At 37.2% G+C, this 23957-nt stretch overlaps 2 protein-coding genes across 2 annotated transcripts in view; one reads left to right on the plus strand and one right to left on the minus strand.

Annotated features, from left to right (window-relative positions):
- The window catches only part of RNF2 (ring finger protein 2), a 670080-nt gene that overhangs the window by 517914 nt on the left and 128209 nt on the right, over nucleotides 1-23957 (plus strand). The window lies entirely within an intron of this gene.
- The window catches only part of NIBAN1 (niban apoptosis regulator 1), a 156351-nt gene that overhangs the window by 121128 nt on the left and 11266 nt on the right, over nucleotides 1-23957 (minus strand). The gene's annotated exons all lie outside the window — the stretch shown is intronic.

A 23957-nucleotide genomic window follows, 5' to 3' on the forward strand; every position in this document is an offset into this window, starting at 1 on the left:
TAACAATGATTGCCTGGTTTCAAGTCCCTGCTTTACCTATCTGTTATCAGTAGGACTTTGGACAATCTACTGTAACCTCTTTGCACTTTGATATCTTCTTTAATTAAATGAGGATAATGCTATCTACTGGGTTAGACTACATGAGACAAGTTATATCAAAAGCTTTAGCACCATACCTTAGTAAGTCAATGCTCAATAACTACTAGCTACTACTATTACTATATACTTAGGAGAGTTGTTGATACATTCATATATACCTCTGTCGCTCACACTAGATTGTAAATCTCTGGTGAGTAAGGATAAAGCATATTCATCTTTTGTACCCCCAGAGTCTAACATGGCCCTTGGAAAACACTAAATAAAATAAAATTTTCAAGTGGCCAAAATGTGTTCCAGAGTATCTCTGAGAAGATCTTCAGGTGAAACATCCAATAAGGAGATGGTGATTCAGAATTTGAGCTCAGAAGAAAATCATCTACTTAGATGCATAGATTTTGTAGATACGTACACAACATTGATATCAGAAGATTATCACTGAGGAAGGCAGGATACAGAGTCAGAGGAAAAGAGAATAGAAGAGAGAGCCTAGAGTAATCTCACTTTTTCCAAACTGGAGAAGAAAGAAAAAAAAAAACAGGAATGGTGGAAGAAGGGATTGGCTAGGGAGAAAGGAAAACCATAGGACAGCTTTGCTCATGGAAGTCAAGGGAAAATGAGATTCAAAATGAAAGTGGTTGACTCATCACTAGCAAATATTAGAGAAAATGAGAAATGTGGATTTCATGAATAGAAATCACTGATAACATGAAAGCAATAGTTTCAGTAGACAGGTGAAAATGAAGACAGGAATAAAATGGAGCAAGCAAACAAACCCTTGGAAGAAGTTCGGTGGTGAAGGAAAGGAGAGAGAAGATGGCAGTTCAATGAACAACAACTCAAAAGGTCAAAGTAAAAGATTTCATGATGGTAGAGGGTAGAGGCGGTGATGATGGTGCATGTGATAAGAAAGGTTTTAGCTTGCTTCCAAGATGAAGTAAAGAAACTAGTTAAGAGGCAATGTCTCCATATACTGAATAAAGGGAATGGGTGAAAAGGCCAGGTCCTGGGGAGACACCACTTCCCCTGAACATGGATAGTGTGTGTGAGTGGCCAGAGACCCTGAGGTTGAGACCCCAGCAGCCAAAGTTCTTGGGTTGCTGGAACAGCTCCTCAAGCTCATACAGTGTCATTGGCAGCAGCACTGTGCTGGACCTCAAAGGTTAAGAAAGAATGTCCACATCCACTGCAAGGCACCCTGTTTTGAAGAAATCAGCAGTTGTGAATGATAGCAAGGAAGCATTATAGTGAATAAACGTCTCCAAATTATTTTAGCAGACATGGAAGTGACTGAAACTTATTTCATTCCTCAAATACTACAATACCACAGATTCCCCACACATCATTCAAAAGAGTGGTTTTAAAAAAAAGTAGGAAAGCAAATGATTTACTATTTATTGCTTGTAATAAATTGACAAACTCACAGTGACAGATATGCAGCACCTCAGTATATATGCCCTAATTTATTTGGGTGGGAGGTGGAGGGAGGACTAATTTTTTCTTAAAACCTTCTGAAAGTAATAAATTCTTATTGACCTACTATTAAAGCAGACATTTGCCAAGAAAGTTAAGCAGACTGTTTGTGCAAGAAATAGAAAAATCAAAGCAAAACTGGTTTTCATTAGTTCTGTAAGTAGAAATGCTCATGCACACCCTGCATTCTCAGTTATTAGATGAAATAGATAATCTTTGTAAAAATGTGAGAAGGCCCTTTCTATTTCCTCTGACCCAACAGGTCAAGTAATTTCTGAATGGGAAAGGTGTGGGGAAGCCATAAACATGTTGCTACTCATTCTGTTTGAGGTAGTTTGGATGGATTGACTTCCCACATTTGCTGCCAGGTAAAGGGACAGCAGAAACAACAGAAAAGACATGTGGACCCACAACAGCCTACCATTTCTTTTGTCCCAGTTATTTTCCAGTTCACATTATGGGCAAATGTGATACACACTTTACTGAACAGCACTTACAAGAATACCCAAGTCCACTTAAGGATTCAGGAAAAAGAAAAAAAAAAAGAGGAGAAAAAGGAAAGGGAAGGGTAGGCAGAGATTCAAAGAAAGAAGAAAAGAAATTCAGGCAAATATGCTAAAGTTAATATAATCTATTATCATTCTTTTCCTTCTAACAAGTCTTACTCTAAACTAGGAGAGTAAGCATCTAAAAAGGCAACACTTTTATTTAAAGAAACTAGGAGAGATGGATCTCATGAATTCAGATTCCTGGGCATGGGGGGAGTGGGAGGGCGGGGCGCAGCAGGAGCTTAGCTCATATGTATTACAATACTAACTACGTTGTTCTGGTTAGTAAAAACCAGTTAGAATTGCTTCCATATGTTCCATCTAAATGATATCACAGATAGTTATCTGTTGTGTTCCTGCAATGTTCCCGGAGATGCTGCTACAATTAGAGTTAAGCAACAGGTCCATTGCTAGGAAATGGAAGAAATCACATTTGCTTCTAATTTGTCGCAAATCCTCAATCAGTCATTCTTTATCTCTTTGTCATCCTTACATCTACTCAGGTCTGGTTCCCTCTACTCACGTTAAGAAGATATTAGTGAGGGGGTGCAAGGGTCATTCAGTGGTAGAATTCTTACCTACCATGTGGGAGACCCGGGTTCGATTTCCAGCCTGTGCATTTCTCAAAAAAAACAAGCAAGCAAAAATTCAACAAACAGTGCTGCAATAACAGGATACTCACATGGAAAAATAATGAAATGTGACCCCACTATACAGCATACAAAAAAAAAAGAAAGAAAGAAGGTATTAGTGAAGGTATCAGTCCTACTTATGAATTGTGTCTCTAGGACCTGGGAAGATGACTCAAAACAGCATCAGGAATAAGGGGCAAGTCTGTAGCTGAAGTTTCTGAAGTTACAGCTGGGTTGATGAAGGTCAGTTGCTCTAAATGAGAAGTGCAGAGTAAGGAGAATCTCCATAGCATGGTGCTCACAGCTCTCAGGAGAAGGAAGCTTTTTACTGTAGGGGAGGATGTGGAGACAGCTCAAAAATAAGGGATGGTAGAAGAGAGAACTGAGATTGACTCAGCTTCTCACAGCTCACAGTCCAGCACAGAAACTATAGCGAGAAAAACTTAGCAATATAATGGAGGCTGCAGCTTTAAAAAATTGAAGAGGTACAACTTAAAGTTTCTGGAGGTCCAAGAGTTAACATTTACTCAAATACTCAAAAATTATTGACCTGTAGAATACTTTCTAAGGGAGCTGATTGCATCCATAAAGAAAGCTTGTAGACCTAAAAATATAATAAGCTATCAGAAAGAGAGCACAGTAATTACTGTATCTTTCCACTTCATATATGCATAAAAGTTATCCTTTTTTTTAGTATATTTAGTTGTTTTCATTTTTAAAAAGGAGATGCATTTTGCAGGTTCTAAAATACAAAAACACATAGAGTTGGAGCAAATCTGTAGCCCAGTAGGAAGAACACAGATGAAGTGTACAGAAACCTTCGGTTACAGTGCCTGTTTGAAGATATCTTTATAAATATATTTAATGGGTAGATTTTAATCTTAGACATGTGTGTAGGAGAAATATACCGAGAGCTGCCATTGTTGAAACAGTCACAATTTTCCTGCATGCTGTCTACTGACAGGCCTGATTAACTGCCCATACTTAATGCTGACGTAGTAATTGATGGGAATAGTGTTTCACACTCACTCTGTAATGCTATGGACTAATAATTCAGCCAGCCCCTGTTATTTGTCACATTATTTGTCACACTGAATATGAGAAAGTCACCTCTTATGCAACTTAAAAAATCAATGATGTTTCAGAAAAATCCTCAGCCCAGAACAGAAAAAATTAATATGCAAAGATCAAAAGAGCAATGAAATTATGAGCCAAGTATTTTGATTATTTTGGAGAGAAAAGTGATACTTTTCCTTGTAATCCAAGGTTGCCTAGGAAAATGGTCACTCTTTTTCGGTCACAGTCCCCTTTAATAACTTGCTGACAACTTTTGATTCCAGAAAGATATATATTAGACACAGAATTCTGCAACTTCATACTCCTGGAGCCCAATTCAAGAACAGTTATTTAGATGTCTGTGAAGAATCCTTCGATGCTAGCAAGCCTAATATTCTCAACTGCAAAATTAGAGCAGTATGAGCTGTGTATTGGCCAATAAAACCAGTGGAAAACCAGTGGGCTTATCCTAAAAGAGCAAAGGAAAAGAAGAGATTGCATGCAAATTTTATGGATGTTTTGGTTCAGAATTAATTCAGCTTTTTAAATGATGATTCTTCGTGATCAATCTTGATTGCTGCAACTTTAACATACCAATATATTAATACCATTTCTTAGAAAAGAATTTTCCTCATAGAAGCAGAGAGGTTGTATCTGGGGTTCAAGATAATAATGTTAACATATGTTAAAGCTGAAAGACACAGGAAAAAGCAACCATATTGTTGAGTAGTTGGCCACATATCCTGCTTCTTGAACATTTCAACTTGCTAAGGAAATACAGCATAGCACGTCAAGACCAATAACTCAGTAGCAACAAATTCTTGCTTAAAAAGACTCCTAAAGTTTTTGGACATATAGTTGGTGGGATCCTTTATGAATTAACTTAGAAAATATTAAGTGCTAAATTATCTAGCATAGTGTTCTAAACACTATAGGTGATATAAGAGACCATAGCTCATTATGGAAGAATATGACCCAAAGAGAAAAACAAATAACAAGAGCTGGAGCTTATCACAAAAATGGGGATGGGTGGATGGGATGATCTTACAAAAACAAATATGGAAAGATCATGAACTATACCTCTGACACATTGTACACTAACACTATAGAGTTACCTCTGTGGATGGATGTTGCTGATCACTGTCTTCATGCACATGGAGTTTCAAGAAGTCACATCCAGAAGGTACTCAAGCACCACTAGAATAAGGAAACTTGTGACTGCCCTGGGATAAAAGGATGGATGGTGGGTGGTCTTCGAGGTATTGAGGGGCTCTATGCAGACAAGATATAGTCAGTCAAACTTGTTGTCCATATTTCTGGAGCTTAGTTCTAGAATATAATAGTCTATTAAAACATACTAAATCCATTAGTCCATTATTCAGTCTTCAGATCTTCACGAGAATGAACACTGACAGAAGACAAAAGGAGCACTGTAAGCACCGAAAAAGTCATGGGCTGGGTACTGGAAGACCCAGGAGCGCAGGTGGAGTGCTGTAGCTTCTTACTCTCAGTGGTTTGAACTTCAGAAAAGAAAATGATTGGGGGAAGTGAACATTCAATTACAAAGAGGTGACTGGCAAATCAATATCAATTTCTGTTTGAAACCTTTAGGTTCTGCAATGATGGACTTTGTGGGAAGAGTTGGAGTACATCTCACAAAGACAGGAAAGAAAATCCTGAAGACTATTGGGTGGCCTTTAAATTGAATATGGAAGAGGAGTGAAGGCAATGAGAAGAGAAAGCAATGTCCACATAAAACCACAAAACCAGTTACCATAAAGGTAAACAGGCAAGTTGTGGTAAAAAGAGGAGCAGTGTAGGAGGAGCCATGAGATTCCTATAAGAAAGTAATTGAGTTTCTTCAACAAATGATGCTGGAAAAACTGGATATACTATGCAAAAGAATGAAGGAGGATCCCTATCTCACACAATATACAAAAATTAACTCAAAATGTATCAAAGACCTAAATGTAGGAACCAGATGAAAAAACACCTAGAAGTAAACTTAAGGAAGCATCTTCAGGAACTCGTGTTAGGCAATGATTTCTTAGACTTTACCCTCAAAGCACAAGCAACAAAAGAAAAAGTAGATAAATAGGACTGCCTCAAAATTAAAAATTTTTGTGCCTCAAAGGACTTTATCATGAAAATGAAAATACAACGTACTCAGTGGGTTAAATATTTGGAAACCACAATTTGATAAGGATTTAATATCCAGAATATAAAAAGAAATCCTACAACTCAACAACAAAAAAACAAACAACTCGATTAAAAACTGAGCAAAAGACATGAATAGACATTTCTCCAAAGAGGATGCACAAATGGTCAAAAAGGACAGGGAAAGATGCTCAACATAATTAGTTAGTAGGGAAATGCAAAGCAAAACACACTGAAATACCATTTCACACCAATTAGAATGGCTACTATTTAAAAAACAGGAAATGACAAGTATTGGAGAGGATGTGGGGAAATAGGAACACTCCTTCATTGCTGGTGGGAATGTAAAATGGTGCAACCACTGTGGAAGACAGTTTGATAGCTTCTCAGAAAGTTAAGGAAAAAATTATCTTAGGGTCCAGCAACCCATTTCTAGGTACATACCCAAAAGAGATGAAAGCAGGGACCTTATTTTAACTGTGGTATTTAAAATATACTACATTTTACTTATCCATTCATTGGTTGATGGACAATCGGGTTGCTTCCATCTTTCAGCAATTGTGAATAATGTTGCTATGAACATCGGTGTGAAAATATCTGTTTAAGGAAAATACAGCATATACATGTGATGGAATATTATTCAGCCATAAAAAGGAATAAAGTTCTGATATAGGTAACTACATGGATAAACCCTGAAAATATCAAATTGAGTTAAATAGGCCAGACACAAAACAACAAATACTGTATGACCACACTGATATGAGATAATTAGAATAAGCAAATACATAGAGTCAGAATCTAGAATATAGGTTACCAGGGGATGGGGTAGGGATACGGAATGTGGACTTAATGCTTGAGTTGTACAGAGTTTCTGATTGGGTTGATGGTAAAGAGTCACAACTCCGTGGAGATAACCTAATTACGTTTCCAGCCTATAGTACTGAATAGGGATTAAAAGAAATAGCTGCTCCCACAAGATTTGATCAGGACTAAAACGTGGCTTTTCTAGGGAATATAATCCTTTCAAACCAGCACAGTATGACCTTATTAACATTATTAATAACACTGAATTATATATGTGAATATGCTTAAAAGGGGGAAACTTTAGGGTGTATATATGTTACTAGAATAAAACTTTTAAAAAAAAAAGAAAAAAATTGGGAAAAGTTCTAAAAATAATTCACTAGAGGCCCCCATAGTTGTATGGAACCAGAACACAGCATGGGAACTTGAGAGTAAGAGAGTAAATACAATCTCATAGTAATTCCTGGGATTTGGTAGTATTCTAAGGAAATGCAAGGATAAAGAAATATTTTACTGACAAATTACATGAATAATTATGAACTAGGTGGTAAGGATGATGGAGAGACATTTGAATGAGGATTAAATGAGAGGAAAAGAAATCATATAGTTGATGGTATGTATATATTAACAGATTATCTGGACAAATGGAAGAAATGGATGATGTGTGCCTAATTTAGTTTGCAGTCCTGGCAGAGAGACATGAAACAGTTATGATGGTCAACTTCAACTACCCAAATATTTGATTGGAGACCCTAAACTAAAAGCAGAATGTCTGAAAAGTAACTGCCTGGATCAGACAGCACCTATATATCCCTAGAGAGAGAGGAAGTTACCAGGGGAACTGCTATTGGATCTTATTCTGAACAACAAGGAGATACCAGCTGGTGAAGTGAAATAATGGATCTTAGATGCGAGTAATGATATCACTGTAGCATATGACAGAAGCCCTTTTAACCATTCTCCACTCACTCAAATCTTTTCACTATTTTTATAAAACATACTTGCTGATGCACCAGGGATTCAGGATTCAAGGCCAGTAGGCTACTCTCTAGCACTTGTGTTTCACCAATCAAGTCTGTTGTGCTTCCTTCCAAATATATTCATGCCAGTTGTATTGGATATTGTGGATAAGTAATTGAAATTAAATAATATATAAACTGACCAAATGTGCAAAAAGAACAGAGTTGTTTAGAAAGGGTTGATAAACAGTGATTTAAAAAAGAGTGATTAAAGGCAGGCCATGGTAGCTCAGTAGGCAGAGTTCTTGCCTGCCATGCCGGAGACCTGGGTTCGATTCCTGGTGCCTGCCCATGCAAAAAAAAAAAAAAAAGAGTGATTAAAAAGAATTGCTGTTAATTAGGCAAAGGCAAGTCAAAATTAAACATTTTAAAACTTTAAAAATAAAAAATATATGTATGGATTCTGTGTTCATTTTTCTTCACAAGATCTTGCTCAACTTAAAAAACATCAAAACTGAAAATTTTAGATGAGGCTAAAATGACGAGACAGAACTCTAATCAAATCAAAGAAAAAGACCTTAGCCCCATGTCAAAAGATTGGGGAATGAATATATTTGTTTCATTAATATGTTTTCAGTTAAAATAGTCAAGGTACATGTCTCTTTTAACTGTCCTTTAATTAATTGTCCAACTCCATCCCAATAAGTGACAAATAGAAAGCTTCCATCCTGACAGCTGTGATAGCCTGATACAGGGTGGTTGGAAATACGATGTTACTACCTCAACTTCAGGAAGGCAGACTTCAAAAGGTTCAACAAAACGAGGACAATGACTCTGGAGCAAAAGGCCGTAAAAAGGGTTGAGTAGCATCCATTCTGTTCCACATACTGTAATTTGTTGGCACAATCACAGATGATTCTAACAAGGGAGAAATGATGGAAGTTTCTAAATAATTCTATCAAGACTTCTGATTTTATAAGGGCTAGAATAAGAAACAGAAAGAGGGGCTTTCACAATCAAAAGTAAAAGAATGTCAGACTCTCCAAAAAGACTGACAGATAGACAGAGACCTATAATTTATAAGAATAACAAAAAGTGTTCTTTTAGTTATGTTAGGAACAGAAGGAATACCAGGAAAAGAGAAGTCAGATGTTGGGGGCAGTGATATAATGCTGTTGGAAAAACAAAGAGAAAGGAGAATTGTTCCATTCTTACTTTTGTTCTTATTTTCTCTTTCAGAGTTAGTGACTTTTGGATTTAAAATAGTAGACTAAAAATATGGTAAGGAAAAAAGAAAGCTCAAGACTGGTAAAGAGATTTTAAAGTGAGCAGTGGGGTACTATAAAATAACCACAATCCTGTGTACTGAGAAAATTCTCATATAAAAGGGCTAAGCTGCTGTAGACCAGTAAAAGATCTGGAAGAGTTGAATGAATAAATGTATATCTGATTCTCAAAAAAATAAAACAGGAAAAAGGCATACAGATTTTGCAACCTACAGACATTTTAGCTTGATTTTAATACCAGGTAAGATTATGGAATTGATACTAAAGGCTTAAAATTTCATAAATAAAAGTAGAAATTTATCATAAATAGTATCTGCTTTAATCCCAAAGTCATTTTCAAACTTATTGGAGAAATAAAAGAGGCATTTCTTTGAAAAATCAGCACTGAAACCAGAATGACAACTATGGAGGCAGGGAGCCATTTATTCCCCACTCTTCATATTTTCATAAAAGGGAACCTGGTACAACTGGAACAGGAGAAATTGCCTAAAGAGGAGTTTAATGTTCAAGACAAAGAAATGCATTGTTTCCTTGCCTTGCTTTCTGTTGAATCAGATGGCATGTAGTCAAAGCATTGGAGATCTTTGTAATAGGGTGGCAGCTCTTAGAACTGACTAAGTTTAGGAAGCCTGAAGAGACAAAGTGCATTAGTGATGAAGATATGAAGGTAAGGTACTGTAGTGAAAAGAGGTCTGGATTTCGTCAGACAGACCAGGGTTTGAGTCCCAGAGTCTGACAGGGTACACTCCCTTCCTATAGACAGGCACGTGGGTGTCGATGGGGGCTGGACACCCAAGAAAACTTGGCTGGGCCTGGGAATAAGTGGGTGGCAGAGGACTGACACAGGAGCTAAGTGTGACCAAGAGGCAGGAGTGGAAACTAGGAAAAATTCAGCCCTGGCACAACTCACTAACAGAAATAACTGTCCAAATATGGATTGGGCGGCCTTAGGAGATAGTGAGTTTCCTGTTACTGGAGGTGTTGAAATCTGCTTGCCTGCTGGGTGAGGGCATTCAAGCACAAAATGACCTTTAATGACCTTTAAATTCCCTTCCAAAGGGGCAAAGCAGATGTTATTCCTGTACCATAATCTCCTTAAACTATGAAACATAAAGTAATGCTCTATTATGAAATAGCATTAAATAGAGGTGAAGTGGAAAAATAATGGGTTTGGGAAAAAGGACTCAGATTATTTGTGCTTATCCAGGAGTAGCTTGATTAAGTAAGGATATTCAAGATTATGTAATAATAAGAAAAGAATCCTTAGAGATAAGAATTGTGAAATACAATAATCATAGTTAAATAAGCTTATAGAATTTTTTTCATGAGATTTTTACCGATATAAGGTACTTCGAGCTAATTCAGGTACATTTATGTCAGAAGGAGATCTAAAGTCAATTAAATCCAGTTCAAAGTAAATATTTATTCATTTGTTCATTAATTCAACAAAGAAATATGGAGGACAAGCAGCAAGACCACTGGGAGAAGGAAGATGATGAGATATTTCTGCAACCAAGAGCTCAAATTTGTTACTGTGTTCTGAGAGGGTTCAGAGATTCAGTGTGGCTAATGTTTTATGACTTTCCTTCTGAAACTACAATTTAGAAAATTGTTGACACTCTTTGACACCTAGGAGATGCACATAAATATTTATACATTAAAATGCTCACAAAAATATTATTTGTAATAATGAAAATCTAAAAGTGTCCTAAATGTCCAACAAGAGGAGAATGGTTAAATAAAGTATAGGATACCTAGAAGCTAGCATTTCCACAGTCAAAAAACTTACACTTTAGAAAAATATTTAATGATAAGGGAATTGTTTGTGATATAATGTAGAATGGCAGCATACAGACTTGTATCCACAATATGATCCAAATTTTGTTTTTCATATGTGTGGGAAGGTAAGTATAAATACACAGAGAGAGGGAGAGAAGAGAAAGGAAATAAATAACATTTTTTTTAACAACAGAATGAGGGTTCATGGATAACATTTTATTTATCTTTTCCTTCATTTTTTATGTAATAATTTTATAGTTAAATTGTCACCAAAATATTTAAATAAAACTAATGGCTTTTAGCATTTCTGTCTAGTTTTGATGCTAAAATCTTCCCAAATGCACTGGACTCCTGACATCTGGTGATAGTTCTTAGTTCTTTTCTTTGAAATTGGATTATTATTTAAAGAAAGTGACCTACAATAATAACAAGAACAGTGACCAGTTGCTGAGTCCTTATTATTAATCAAACATGATCTAATCCTCACAACAAAGTGTAAATTCATTGTTATCCCATTTTACATATGAAGGAACTGAAGCTCAGCTAAGTTACTTTAGCTTGTACCAGAATACCCAAACAGGACCCAAATGTGGGCCTCTCTAACTCCTTGTTACACCCTATTACTGCCTCCGAAATCCCACTTGTGCTTGTCTGATCAACTATAAGCTTAAATGAAGATGAGAGAGCACACTGTACCCCTCCTCTCAAAACAAAGGACTTATTGTGATAATGCTTTCCTTTAGAGTAACTATCAAACGTGAACTAGGACAGGGCAAAGAAGCAGGAGTTACACATAGTTACGTGTACACTCACAAGCTAAAATTAAGTCACAGTTCTCGATCTGGAAAATGGGGATGACAATATCTGTAGAAAAGTATGTGGAACTGGGTTTGGGTCCCTGCTCTGCCACAGACCAGGCATAGGTATCTGACACCCTGAGGCAGGCAGTAATTATGATCATCAGGATCATCATTTTCATTACTCAGTGGAAGCCAAGAAAGCAGGAATAAAGAGATAATTCAATCAAGAGTATGTTTAAAAAAATCCTATTGATTTGATGATTATTTGCTTTATCTCCAAAATAGGTTTGTTTCTTTGTTTATACAAAGGTGTTAAAAGAAAGATCTCTACCTACCCCCATCACAAGTAAATGCATTAGCCCAACTCACTATTGCAGAGGCATCTTCATTAATTTAGAAGTAGATGGTCTCATGCATGACCAACTATAAGTAGCTTGTAGTTGAACAAGGAATCTGAGCCTGTTGGGGAGAAGGTGCAGGATTTTTTTTCCCCCAGGTCATCCAGGATTGTTTAGCTGAGTGAGATGAAATTTACAAAAGATAACTGAATGATGAGAAAGAGTCCATGTAATTTATTCCCCACTGTAATATATTGCACATTCTTAGGCAGGCATGCCGTGGACACACTGCTTTTCACTTCATCATTCTTGCTGCTGTGTAGCAGGGGCTATTAAGTTAGGTGAGAAGATGAATTTCTAGAGATGATTATGCATGCCTTCAGCAGCCCATGAAATGTACCCAGGAACAATAAAGATATCTGATGACCTGTCAGGGAGATGCTTATGCAAATGAGAACATCCTGATTATACCTCTGCTTGTTCATCTAAAGGCTATCATGAAATATAGATGGAAAAACTCCATTTGCTTGGTAGCATCACAAATGAAAAGTTGGTTTCACATTAGAATATGTTAGAAATGAAAATTCATAGCCAAATGCTTAATTCAGCGATAAAATTAGACAATAATGGACATAGATCAGTATCCAAGCTTATTTCCTTTGAAAACAATAATTTCATCACCTGAAAGCTCATACTGTGCTCCTAAATCATAGTATTTGGCACTGAAGATTATTTGTCATCCTCAGAAGTAAAATATATTGCAAATAAACATCATCAGCATCTTTCTACCCTTTAGGTAGTAAACGATTTTTCTGATCTGAATCCAACAACCTTCAAAGTGTCCATGAGAATTAAGACAAAAAGAGGTTGAAGCAATTGTTACAAAACCATATAGCAAACTCCTTGTGGGAACAGGGACTCAGTTGAGTCATGCCAAAGCCCAGCTTCCATGTCTTGTGGCTATTTATTGTGACACAGCAATAAAAGAACAAGGCTTTGGAGTCTGGGAGAGCACCAACCCCCAAATATTAGATGTGTGGCGTGCACCACAGGCTTAACCTCCCTCAGCCTCAGTCTCACCATCTATAAAATGAGGATGAGAATAGTGCCTATCTCAGAGGGTCATCATGAGAGTTAAAATGAGGTAGCATGTATAACGTTCCTAACATCACACCTGGCAGATAATTTAAGGGCCTCACTTAACAAATAACAGTTATGATTAGTTAAGACAGCCATCTGCCTACTTGACAACTCTGCTTGGATTTCAAATTTAGCCTGCCTCAAAATGAACTCTTCATTTCTGTCCTCAAACTTGCTGCTCCAACCTCCTCTCCTTCACTACATGGCAATTCTATTCTTTCTGTTGCTCAGGTCAGAAACCCTGGAGTCAGCTTTTTCTTTCTCATATCCCACCATACCCCATCAGCAAGAGCTATCTGCTCTATCTTCAAACTATAATCCAGGCACTTCTCACTACCTCTATAACTACCCCTAGTCTAAACCACCATAATCTCTGGCCTCTAGCTCTAGCTTCCTATCTCCTTTTCCTCCCTTGACTCCCCTATGGTCTATTATCTACCCAGTAGTCAGAAATCAGACTATATCACTCCTCTGCTGCAAACCTTTCCATCAGTTCCCATTTTGCTCAAAGCAAAAACCAAATCCTTACAAAGCAATGTGACCCCACCTATCTCTCTGCCTGGCCCCTCCTCAGTACCCATTGCTCATTCAACTCTTACCAGTGGCCCTTTTGCTCTTACTACAACAAACCAAGTTCTTTGCCAAATCCAGAGCCTCTGACGTTGCTATTCCCTCTGCCTGGAATGAACTACCCCAGTATCCCATTTTGCCTTTGTTCAAATCTCAGAGAGAGCGTCCCTGACCCAAGTCTGAAATAGTAGCCCTTGTCTCTCTCTGCCCTTCTCTGCTCTTATAAAACTCTGTTCTTCGTAATGCTTATTACCATATACCATCATATTTATTTTTTAATTTATCACCAATGCCACCTCAATGACATAAGTCCCATGAATGCAGTGATCGAGTCCTTTTTGTTTACCCCAATACATAGAGCAGGACACATTCTATTTGATGACTAGAAGGACAGTCATGCAATGAATGCCACACTATAGTTGAGCATTAAGGTGTATAAGGTCATACTAAGTTAAGTCTCTTTGGAGGCACTTTATCAATCAATGAGACCAGTTGTTTCACTAATTAGAAAATGGAGGCCTTAAGACCCAAAATCTCATGGTAAAGCGATAGGGCCAGAGTTCAGGGCCACAAGTTCTTCTGGTACCAAGTTTCATGCATTTGTCCCTGCAATCCATGCTTTCTGTTGAGTGTAGAGCATGCTGTAGACTCAAATCCATGTTATAGAAAATTCTGGTTCCAACTGGTTGACTAAGGATTGTAAGGGAAAAGATTTTACTTAAAATGCTTGACTTTGGTTTCAGAATGAAAAGGCTACACTAATATAAGTGATAAAACAGCAAACAGTTGTTGAGTGTCCATGTCCCTATCACAGCGTTAAGTACTTCACAAGGACAAGAGCACTGAATGCTCACAAGAAACTTTTGAGGTACTACTACTATCTCCATTTTACGATAGAAGAAACCAAGGCTAGGGGAGGCTATAAAACTTGCTCTGGGTCACAGTTAGCAAGTGATGAGGCTAGTGCTTAAACTTGAGTAAGTGACTCCAGAGCCACTGCTTAAAGTTTAACCACAAATGTTCTATATCAAGAAAGCTGCATAGTTAACATTTTATGGGGAATTTTCATAAGGATTTATCTCCTCTGTATGTTCATTTTACTTTGCCCACTTTTCTAAAAATGGGACAGATACATATCGTAAATATCACTGTGAAAGTTTTATTACAAATCTCACTCAGTCTAACACTCATTTGCGAAATATATCATAGGTATATATTTCTCCTTTTAATTAACAATGCAAAATTTAAAAAATATTCCCAGAGAAATGCTAACTTTGTATCAACTCATCGCAATTATATATTTTCCCAAACACTGTAAGGAGACACCAAGGTTTGATGCTTGCCTTCTCAGGCCTCCACTGATGTTAACCACTGTAAGGATCTGACATATGTGAGGTGGTTAGTTATGGCATGTCTCAAGAGTTTCTCGTACAACAACAACAACTTTGACAAGAAGAGAGGAAATGTCAAAGCATGAAATGTATAGGTAGGTGGATCACTAAAGTTTTCGTGGTTTGAAAGGCATTCCTCCTGGTTCTTCTCTAGAATTTAGAATTTAGAATTCTAGAGACCATTAAAAATGCAGAGGAGTCCAAGTTCAGAGGAAATGGGACAATCCCAGAGTTTGGATGACATATAATCTTTCCTTAAGAGTAGCATGATAATTATGTTATATCAATTTCAACAGCAAACTTTATGATTCAAGAAGTACTTCCATTACCTAAAATTTCTAAGAAGGGGTAAAAAATGGTGTACTGGCAATACATCATTTTAGCCCAGGGCCTTTTTATCTAATCCCTTATCTTAAATTTTATTTAAATAAACAATGGCTGAAATATGATCACATATAACTATGGGAATTGGTGTGTTACTGAGGCAGAGTGAGTTGGAGGGGGAAAAACCCGTGGGAAGGAATATTCGGGAACAAAAAAGTCATTCAAGATTCCAGACATCCTTTTAAATTTGGCTATAGAGTCTAGAGTAGGAGCCAAGTACAGAAAATGGGAGAAAAGAAAATGAAGCTATTCTTATTCCTAGCAACTCTGCTAGGAGATAGGGGTGTCATATTAAGTACTACGACGATTCACATGTTTCTATCCCTGTAAGTCAAAATCCAGAAGTGGTAAGAGCAGTGTAAGATTTGTTTAAGAGCTTAAACATTCAACAAAGGAAAAGACAATAAAGCCTCTGAAGGTAGACTACCCAGATTCAAACAAGGAGAGCATCGAGGCTTTTTTTTAATCTGGTATTGTGAGGGATACAAGTACCAACCCATCTGCCTTCCTGCTTGTGCCTGCGATTCTTGAGCAACAAAGGGAAGCTATACTTGAATTTTAAATCTGGGGTTGAATAATGCATCAGAATGAAAAAAGAATTGTCAGTTAAAGGCAATACATACCCTGGAAAGGATCTAACAAGGTTGTAGAGGAGGCCCAAAAGGACATTACTGGGACATATGGGGTAAAAATGGAATGTGGATAGTAAGCTTTATAACAATGTTAAATTTCTTGAACTTGATAACTGCACTTAAGTGGACATATAAGTGAATATCCTTGCTCTTTGGAAATGTACATGGCAATATTAAGTAGTCAAGGAGCATGCATGATGCATATAATCTATACTCACATGTTCATACAATGGATTGATAGACAGTAGATACATAATCAGATGGATAGACAGACAGACAGATAGATGGATAGATGGATTGATAGACTGATGGACAGATAGAATGATATGGCAAATGTGGCCAAATGTTAAAATTAGTGGGTCTGGGTATCTGGGGGGATAGCAGTATGTATGTAGGAGTTCTCAGCATGGGGCTTTGTATTGTTTTTGTAACTGTCCTGGATGTTTGAAAGTATTTTAAAATAAAGTTGTTTTTCTTTTAAAAAAAAAGAAAAAGAATTTTCATTTTCAGAGTGCTCAGTGTATAATTTTAAAACATATTCTGTTTTGGACTAGAAAATGAAAGCCAAAAGATTTTTGGTTTTGTTTGGCTGAGATACCATGGACTAGGAAAAGAGCTCTTGTTCAAAGAGTGTGAGACCCGAGTTCCAGTCCTGCATCTGCCATTATTAGCTATGGGGATGGAAGCAGCTTACTCAACCTCTCAGATTATAATAGAGGAGTATGATGAGCTGCTTATCTCTAAGGTTCTTTACAGCTCTAGTGTTATATGAATCTTAATTCTAGAGCAGCAATCTAAAAGAAATACTATGTGGGCACAAATGTGAACTTCAAATATAATTTTAAATTTCCTAGTAGTCACAGTAAAATATTTTCAACAGATTAAATTAATTTAATATCTCTTATTTAACCCCATATGACCAAAATAGAATTATTCCAATATGTAAGCTCTATTACATATGAGATATTTTACATTCTTTTCTTTGTACTGTTTTCAAAATGTGATGTGTATTTTATACATACATCATATCTTAATTCAGACTATTTCAAGCCCCATTTCAAGTGCTCAGTAGCAAAACATGCCTAATGGCTACCATCTTGGATAACAGCAGGATTAAAGGCCTGACCTTTTCTTCCATGAAGATAAAGTAAACATGTAGCCTACCTTGAAAGTGACAATCCACTTACATTAGAAAAGCTATTCATTAAAATGTTAGGTGAAGGGTGCACAGGTGGTTCGACGGTAAAATGTTTGCCTAAAACATGGGAGATCCAGTTTTAATTCCTGCCCATGTACCCCCCACCCCCCAAAAAATCAATGCAAAAAATATTAGATTCAACCTGTTAAGGGGGAAGTAGGGGAGGTGATCAGGAAAGTAAGGGACAGGTTTTTTATGGGAATTGCTAACTAGAAAGATACAGAGGAGTCTGTATCAGTACAAACTGGAATGTTGGACAGAAATGATGTATGTACCCTCCAGGCCTGGTCCATAAAACTGTATCCTCCACATAATCCTCCACTCCTCTTCCCTCACCTCCAGATGTATGCAGGGTATCCATTAAGGATTTTGTGGCCCTAGAGATGATGTAACTACTAGATCAGGGGGTCTATGGATCTCCGTGGAATCTATGGATAGTATTCAAGATGTTCAGAGATGAATGGAGGAAAATTACATCTTTATTTTTATTAACCTCCAACTCAAATTCAGCATTTCCTTTAATTACAAATGTAAGCAACACACCACAGCAGAATTTAGCAGTACTTGTGACTTTGTCATCAACAGCAATCCAGATGTTTTCATATCACATTTCAGTATCTTAAACTTGTACTTCTTCTAAATAACAGTAGTGATTAGACCACTAGATTTTGTCACTTCCTGTATTAGTAAAAAAATTACATCATAGATTTTTAGAATATTTTGATAACTGTTTTTCAAAAAAATTGGTCCCATCTGTAACCTTGTATATATATATATCATTCCATTGTGTTCAACGCACAATAAACAGGTTAAAAAGCCCTGCACTAGATGGAAAGCACCTGATGCCTAAATGACCCCACCTCCTTTCCCTCCCCCACCAAATAACAGAGGATTGTGTAATGAGTGAGATATAAATCATTATCATGTCAAGCCATTGAGATGCGTGTATGGGGGGTGGGGTCGTTTCGGCAGTTAGCCCATTCTGACTAACATACAACTGAAACCTGGCTTCAGACTACTTACTGCCAATTGATCACCACTCCAGCCAGGGTCCATGTACTGAAGAGAAGGGCACTGGAGTGGTGTGCTGGTAAACCAGGTCTCCAAGAAGGAAAATAAAGATCTCCGCTACGGCTGATTTCAAACTACCAAGGCCATGTTATTGAACTCTGAGTTGGGAACAGGGCCAGTCAGTGTGACTTGGCTCTGGTGTACCAACGGGATTATTCTAGCCCCATAACAGTTCCTAGAAAAGTCTTTTACCATTCACTTTCCCTGGTTTGAGGTTAGGGGCTTGTATAGAATTTTGAGAACAGTTGTTAAAAGGCTCCCATTTAAACAATTATGTCTGGCTCTTTCATAATGAATAAATAAAGCAGAATACCTTAGATGCAGTAATTTGTAAATTCAACAAGCTGTTGAAAAGAATCTAATTAGTCCTAATTACTAATTACAATAGTAGAGTGGCCCAACACATTACAATATCATTGCTTCTGTGGAGGCATTGTGTTTAAACACTCTGAAACATTAATTAACAAATGTGTGAGATAGGTATTATTCAGGATTTTGTGAAAGCCAATTATTTACTCTGGGAAAGCCTGGTGTAGTCACTGATAGTAAAAAAAAATTGATTAGCATAATAATAGGATTAGGATATCTGAGAATTATATTACCTTCATTTCCAAACTCTTTCTATCTCATTGGGCATACTGTTGTCCCCACTTTACGTATGAGAAACTGAAGGCAGGCAAAAATTGACAGATCCAAAATCTACAGAGAATCTAGCTTCAGAATCAGCACATTATCATGCCCATTATTCAAATTTGAAAGCTCCAATCTTTAGCTTTGTGTGCCTTACTTTCTAAACAGAAATATCTTCTTTTATAATGAAGAAAGCTATCATTTTATTTAACGTTAAAATGACCAACTCTGTCAGCTTTCCCTTATTTGTAAATTGCACATATTTTTGGTTAACTTTTAGATGGATTTTAATTTCTGTATCAAGTTATTTATAATCTGCCTCTCATTTGGTGAAAATATCCACTTCAAAAAACAGCCAGATCACTTAAAATTAAGATCAGGAAACAAAGGTTTAGTAAAATTTAAACCTATAACAAGAAATAAATTACTGTTTCAGTTCATTTTTTAAATGGCTAGAAAATCTGTCTCCAGTCACTGCTCAAAACCTATCAAGTTGATACAGCTTTCCCTTAAAAAAAAAAAAAGTTATGTAGCCAAGACTTGGAAATTCTAGAAAAAACTTTTGCTATCTTGTTATCTTTTCTCTAAGACATTTACTTGGCTGGCACATAGTAGGCACTCAATAAATCTTAACTTTTACTACTGTTATTATTATCATTCCTCAGACCAGGAGTTATTTTCAGTTAAGAACTGACATCTCAGTTGATATGCACAGGTCTTAGTCATGCTCAAAAATTTTTATTTACTTTAAGTATAAACTGTTCATTTCAATTAATGTTACTAATTTAATCCTTCTATCCAACCAAACCATTTTAAATATTTATACTCCAGATATTACACATTTGCCTTTGTTGCTAATAAAATTTCTCTTTATTCTAACTCTAACCCTGTGTCTGCTTTGTTTAGGCAAGTATTCAGGCATATCTAACTCACTCATTCAGCATGACTTACATAGGAAATAATTTTTTAAACAAACACGTTCAATTCCAATTTGGAAAAATTCCAAATTCTTTTGAGCTAATCACAGAAATTGCCACTTGGCGCTGTGTGAGTCCCAGAGGTAATGGCACATGACCAGTACTTAAAATGTCCTTTTTGAAAGAGCAGCCTCAATTTCCCTTCATTTCTGAATTGATGCTGCTCATTCACCTGGCCCCAGCCCAGCCCCATCTCAGCTGCTCCATTTGTACATACAATTCTCCGCAGGCTACTCTGCTGCTCTCACAACTCTACTGAAAGCGCTGGGAACAAGTCAGTACAGCTACATTCTCCCCAGATGGTCCAACCAACTTCAGAAACACAGTAATCATATTGTTCTTTCCTAAAGGTGAGAGATTAGAATTCTTCTATTTCTCTCCTCATTGTGTTCACGTTTTCCTCTGCTTTAGCATATGGAGCATGTTTATGGTACTGTTTTTATATCCTTCTCTGCTACTTTCATCATTTCTGTGATTCTTGAGTTTATTCTAATGATTGATTTCTTTTTTTTTCCTTCTAATAATTGATCATATTTTCCTCCTTCTTCGTTTGCCTGGTAATTTTTTATTAGATGCTAGGCATTGCAAATTTTACATTGTTGACTGTGTATATCATTGCACTCTTATAAAGAATGTTAAGCTTTGTTCAGGAATGCAGTTAAGTTACTTGGGATCAGTTTGATCCTTTTGAAGTTTGCTCTTAAATTTTTTATTAGAGTGGGTCCAGAGCGTCGTTAGTCTATGTTAAATTTCTCCTCAATACTGCTGAGGATCTACCCAATGCCCCGTCTATCACAAGGTCTTTCTACTTTGGATACTGGGCATATGAACTATTCCCAGTTCTGTGTGAGCTCCAGGAATTCCTTAGCCTAATGATTTTGTCGGTTCTTTCCCAGTGTCATGGAGTTTAACCCCATACATGTGCAGATCAGGACACACAGAAGGACTCACAGAGATTGTTCTCAGATCTCTCTCTCTGTTTCTTTCTTTCTCTCTCTGCAGTTCCCTCTCTCCTGTATTTTGGCCTGCAGATTTTAGCTGCCTTAGCCTCCCACCCCCCTCAAACTCCCATCTTTGTCTCCTCAAATCAGTAACTGATGAGCTTTGTTTTGACTCTGATTCTCTTATCCATAGCCTAGAAACCATCTCCAATCAGACAGAGGGAGCAATTTGGGGCTTGCCTTCTATGTTCCTCTTCTCTCGGGGGCTTAGCTACCTGTTTTCCAATGTCTGAGAAAATTCATATATTTTGCCCAATTTTCTAGTTGTTTGTGTTGGAAGGAAAATTCTCAGAGCACTCAATTCTCTATGTGGAAATAAGATTCTTAAAGTAGCACTTTCATAGTTACTAAAGATTCCTATGAGATGGCCCAGCTAGCTGCCTATCCTTTTTCCTTCTCTGGGTCCTGGCACCAGCTTTGTTCCTTTCAGATCTCCTTTTGCCAAAGGCTAGTCCTTTCCCTATTATCTTTTGTATACTTGGAATTTCTGAAATGATCTCAAGTATAAATCTGAGACCACTGCCATCTCCTTTCTGTAGCTCTAAAATCATATCCTGGCTTTTCCTCCCTCAACAGGATGCCCTTTGAAAGTAAGCTAAATGTGCTGCACTCCTTGTTTAAATATTCTATTCCTGTACTGGAATGACTTTCTTTTTTTTTCTTTTTTTTGGAGGGGGGAGAAGGATAAGGTGTAGGTTCATGGGAAAGAGACATAAAAAGGTTTAGAAGCTAGTAGTACAGGTCTTAAACTTCTCCATCATTCCTGCTATTTTATCTCTAAACACACGCACACAGAGAGAGAGAGAGTCGGAGAATGTTCTGTAGCCTCCATTCAGTGCCAGGAACTAATATTCATGATCATCATCATTCTAGGGTGACCCACTGCCATCTATCAAACCTACTCTGCTTATCTCCCAAACAAGAAGGGAACCTTTTTTGTTCCCTGAGACCTCCCCACCTTCATTTGCCGCCCCTGTCAATTTGGTGTATTCCTGAGAGCTCAAATTTTGAAATCAGGCAGACCTGACTTAGCATCTTAGCTCTGTCACTTAATTATTATGTGGCCTTAGAGAGTTATTTAACCTGGACTTTCATATTCCCATCTATAAAATGAGAATAAGGTAAATGTAAGTGCACGAGTTAATGCACACAGAATTCTAAAGTTGGCAACTAATAGGCATTTGAAGAGCACACATTCTCCTGCTTCCTAGTAAGAAGAAAAGCAAGAACCTGTGCAAGGCCCAGGCCCATGTTTCAATCCATTATGGCCATTTTCCCTTTTTAGCCATTCAATAATATAAAATATATATTATTTTATAAATATATAAATATATATAATATATAAATATAAATATAAAACATATATATTTTTTAACACCTACTACTAGACAGGCCCTACTAATTTACTTCTACTCTGTAAGACACAGGAAGGAGAGGAGAGCCTCTAGCTTGATTGCAGGCCAGTTCCATTTGTGGTTAATACACAACACACAAGCTAGATGCTGAACTTAGTCATGATTCCCACAGTACCTCAATTGTCATCTGTATCTCTATGGGCACACTCCAGAGTCTCCCCCAAGCGAACCATCCCTAAATCTAGACTTGGGGAAGAAGTAGCAGGAAGGAGTCCATTCGGCAACAAGACTCCATAAGAATCTCACAAATTCAGGATGTTTTGCAATGTAACCGACGGTTTTGTCTTCACCTATGTTCCCACGGCTGTTTCTTCATGAGTTATAAACTTGCATTCCATTCACCAGCACCTCAAACCTCAGGAATGGTTTCCTCAATCATACCCTATAACCACGGGTGCATGGCTCTCAGCAGGAGAAGGATCAGATTTCACAACTGAGAAGAATGTACCTGGCAGGACAAACCCTCACTTCACAGACCACATCAGGAAGGATCTAAATTTCCTTCTTCCCTTTTCCCATTCATTCAACAAATATAATATCGCGTTCTCATTCTTCCTCTGCATAACCTGTCAAAATTCCAGTTCAGCCTCCCTTACGCAGAATAGCTGAAGCTGGAAAAAATTACACGCCCACACCAGAGTGTAAATCCATGATTACCAACCATGAAATGGCTCATCAACCTAGCTCAGCAAGGATATAACGTTTTTCTGGGCTGCTCACATGCTCCAACAAACTATTCCATCCTTTCTCTGTTCCTCAGCTCACAGCCTGCTTTCCCAACCTTCACTCACTCTTTCAGCTGATAACCTTGTCTCATACTTGATTTTAAAAACACGGAAATCTTCAAATAGCAACTCCATCATCTTCTCACGACCAAATCTGCAAACTTACCCGCATTTGCATGCATTTTCTTCCCTCCTACTACCACACAGAGAGTGTTCTCAGTGCTCAACCCTTCATAGTACTCTAGATCCTATGATTCTTTCTAACTTTCTCAAGGACCACCATGATCCCCTCTCTTCTCTCTATTTTCAGCTTCGCCCTTTCTATCATTACAGTCAGCATTCCCTACTTTTAAAAAATGATCCCTTATATATAGTAGCCCATGACAAACTCTGGGATCTGTCCTGTAACTACTTGTTAAAGAGTGTTTTGAAAACTATTGCTTTTTTCTTTCTTTGCCTTATATAGATGTTATATTATACAATAAAAAAAGCTTTAAAAAAAAAGACCATCTATGGCTTCTGCCCAATCTCTCTGTGTCCCATTTATAGGAAAACTTCTCAAAAGACCTGCCTATCCAAACAGTTTCCAGTTACCCTCTAAGTATTCTCTTTACTGAAATTAACTTTCCTTTTTATTACAGTTAACATACACAGAACCAAATAATCTAAAGGTACCAAAAGGTCTATAACAAGAAAGGATAGCTCCTGTTCTGCCCTCCTTGTAACTTCTTGAAGCAAATACGTTCAACAGTTTTAGCTGTTTTTCTGGTATTTACCTCCGTGTTTATAAATGAGATGTTCATTCCACTCGTGATTTATCAAATTTAGACATGATTTATTGACTTCTTATTTTGGTGATTGAGAATTCGGCTCTCTCTTAACTCCCACTCTAAAT

Source organism: Tamandua tetradactyla, chromosome 4 (assembly GCF_023851605.1).
Source record: "Tamandua tetradactyla isolate mTamTet1 chromosome 4, mTamTet1.pri, whole genome shotgun sequence".
NCBI classification, from domain to species: domain Eukaryota; kingdom Metazoa; phylum Chordata; class Mammalia; order Pilosa; family Myrmecophagidae; genus Tamandua; species Tamandua tetradactyla.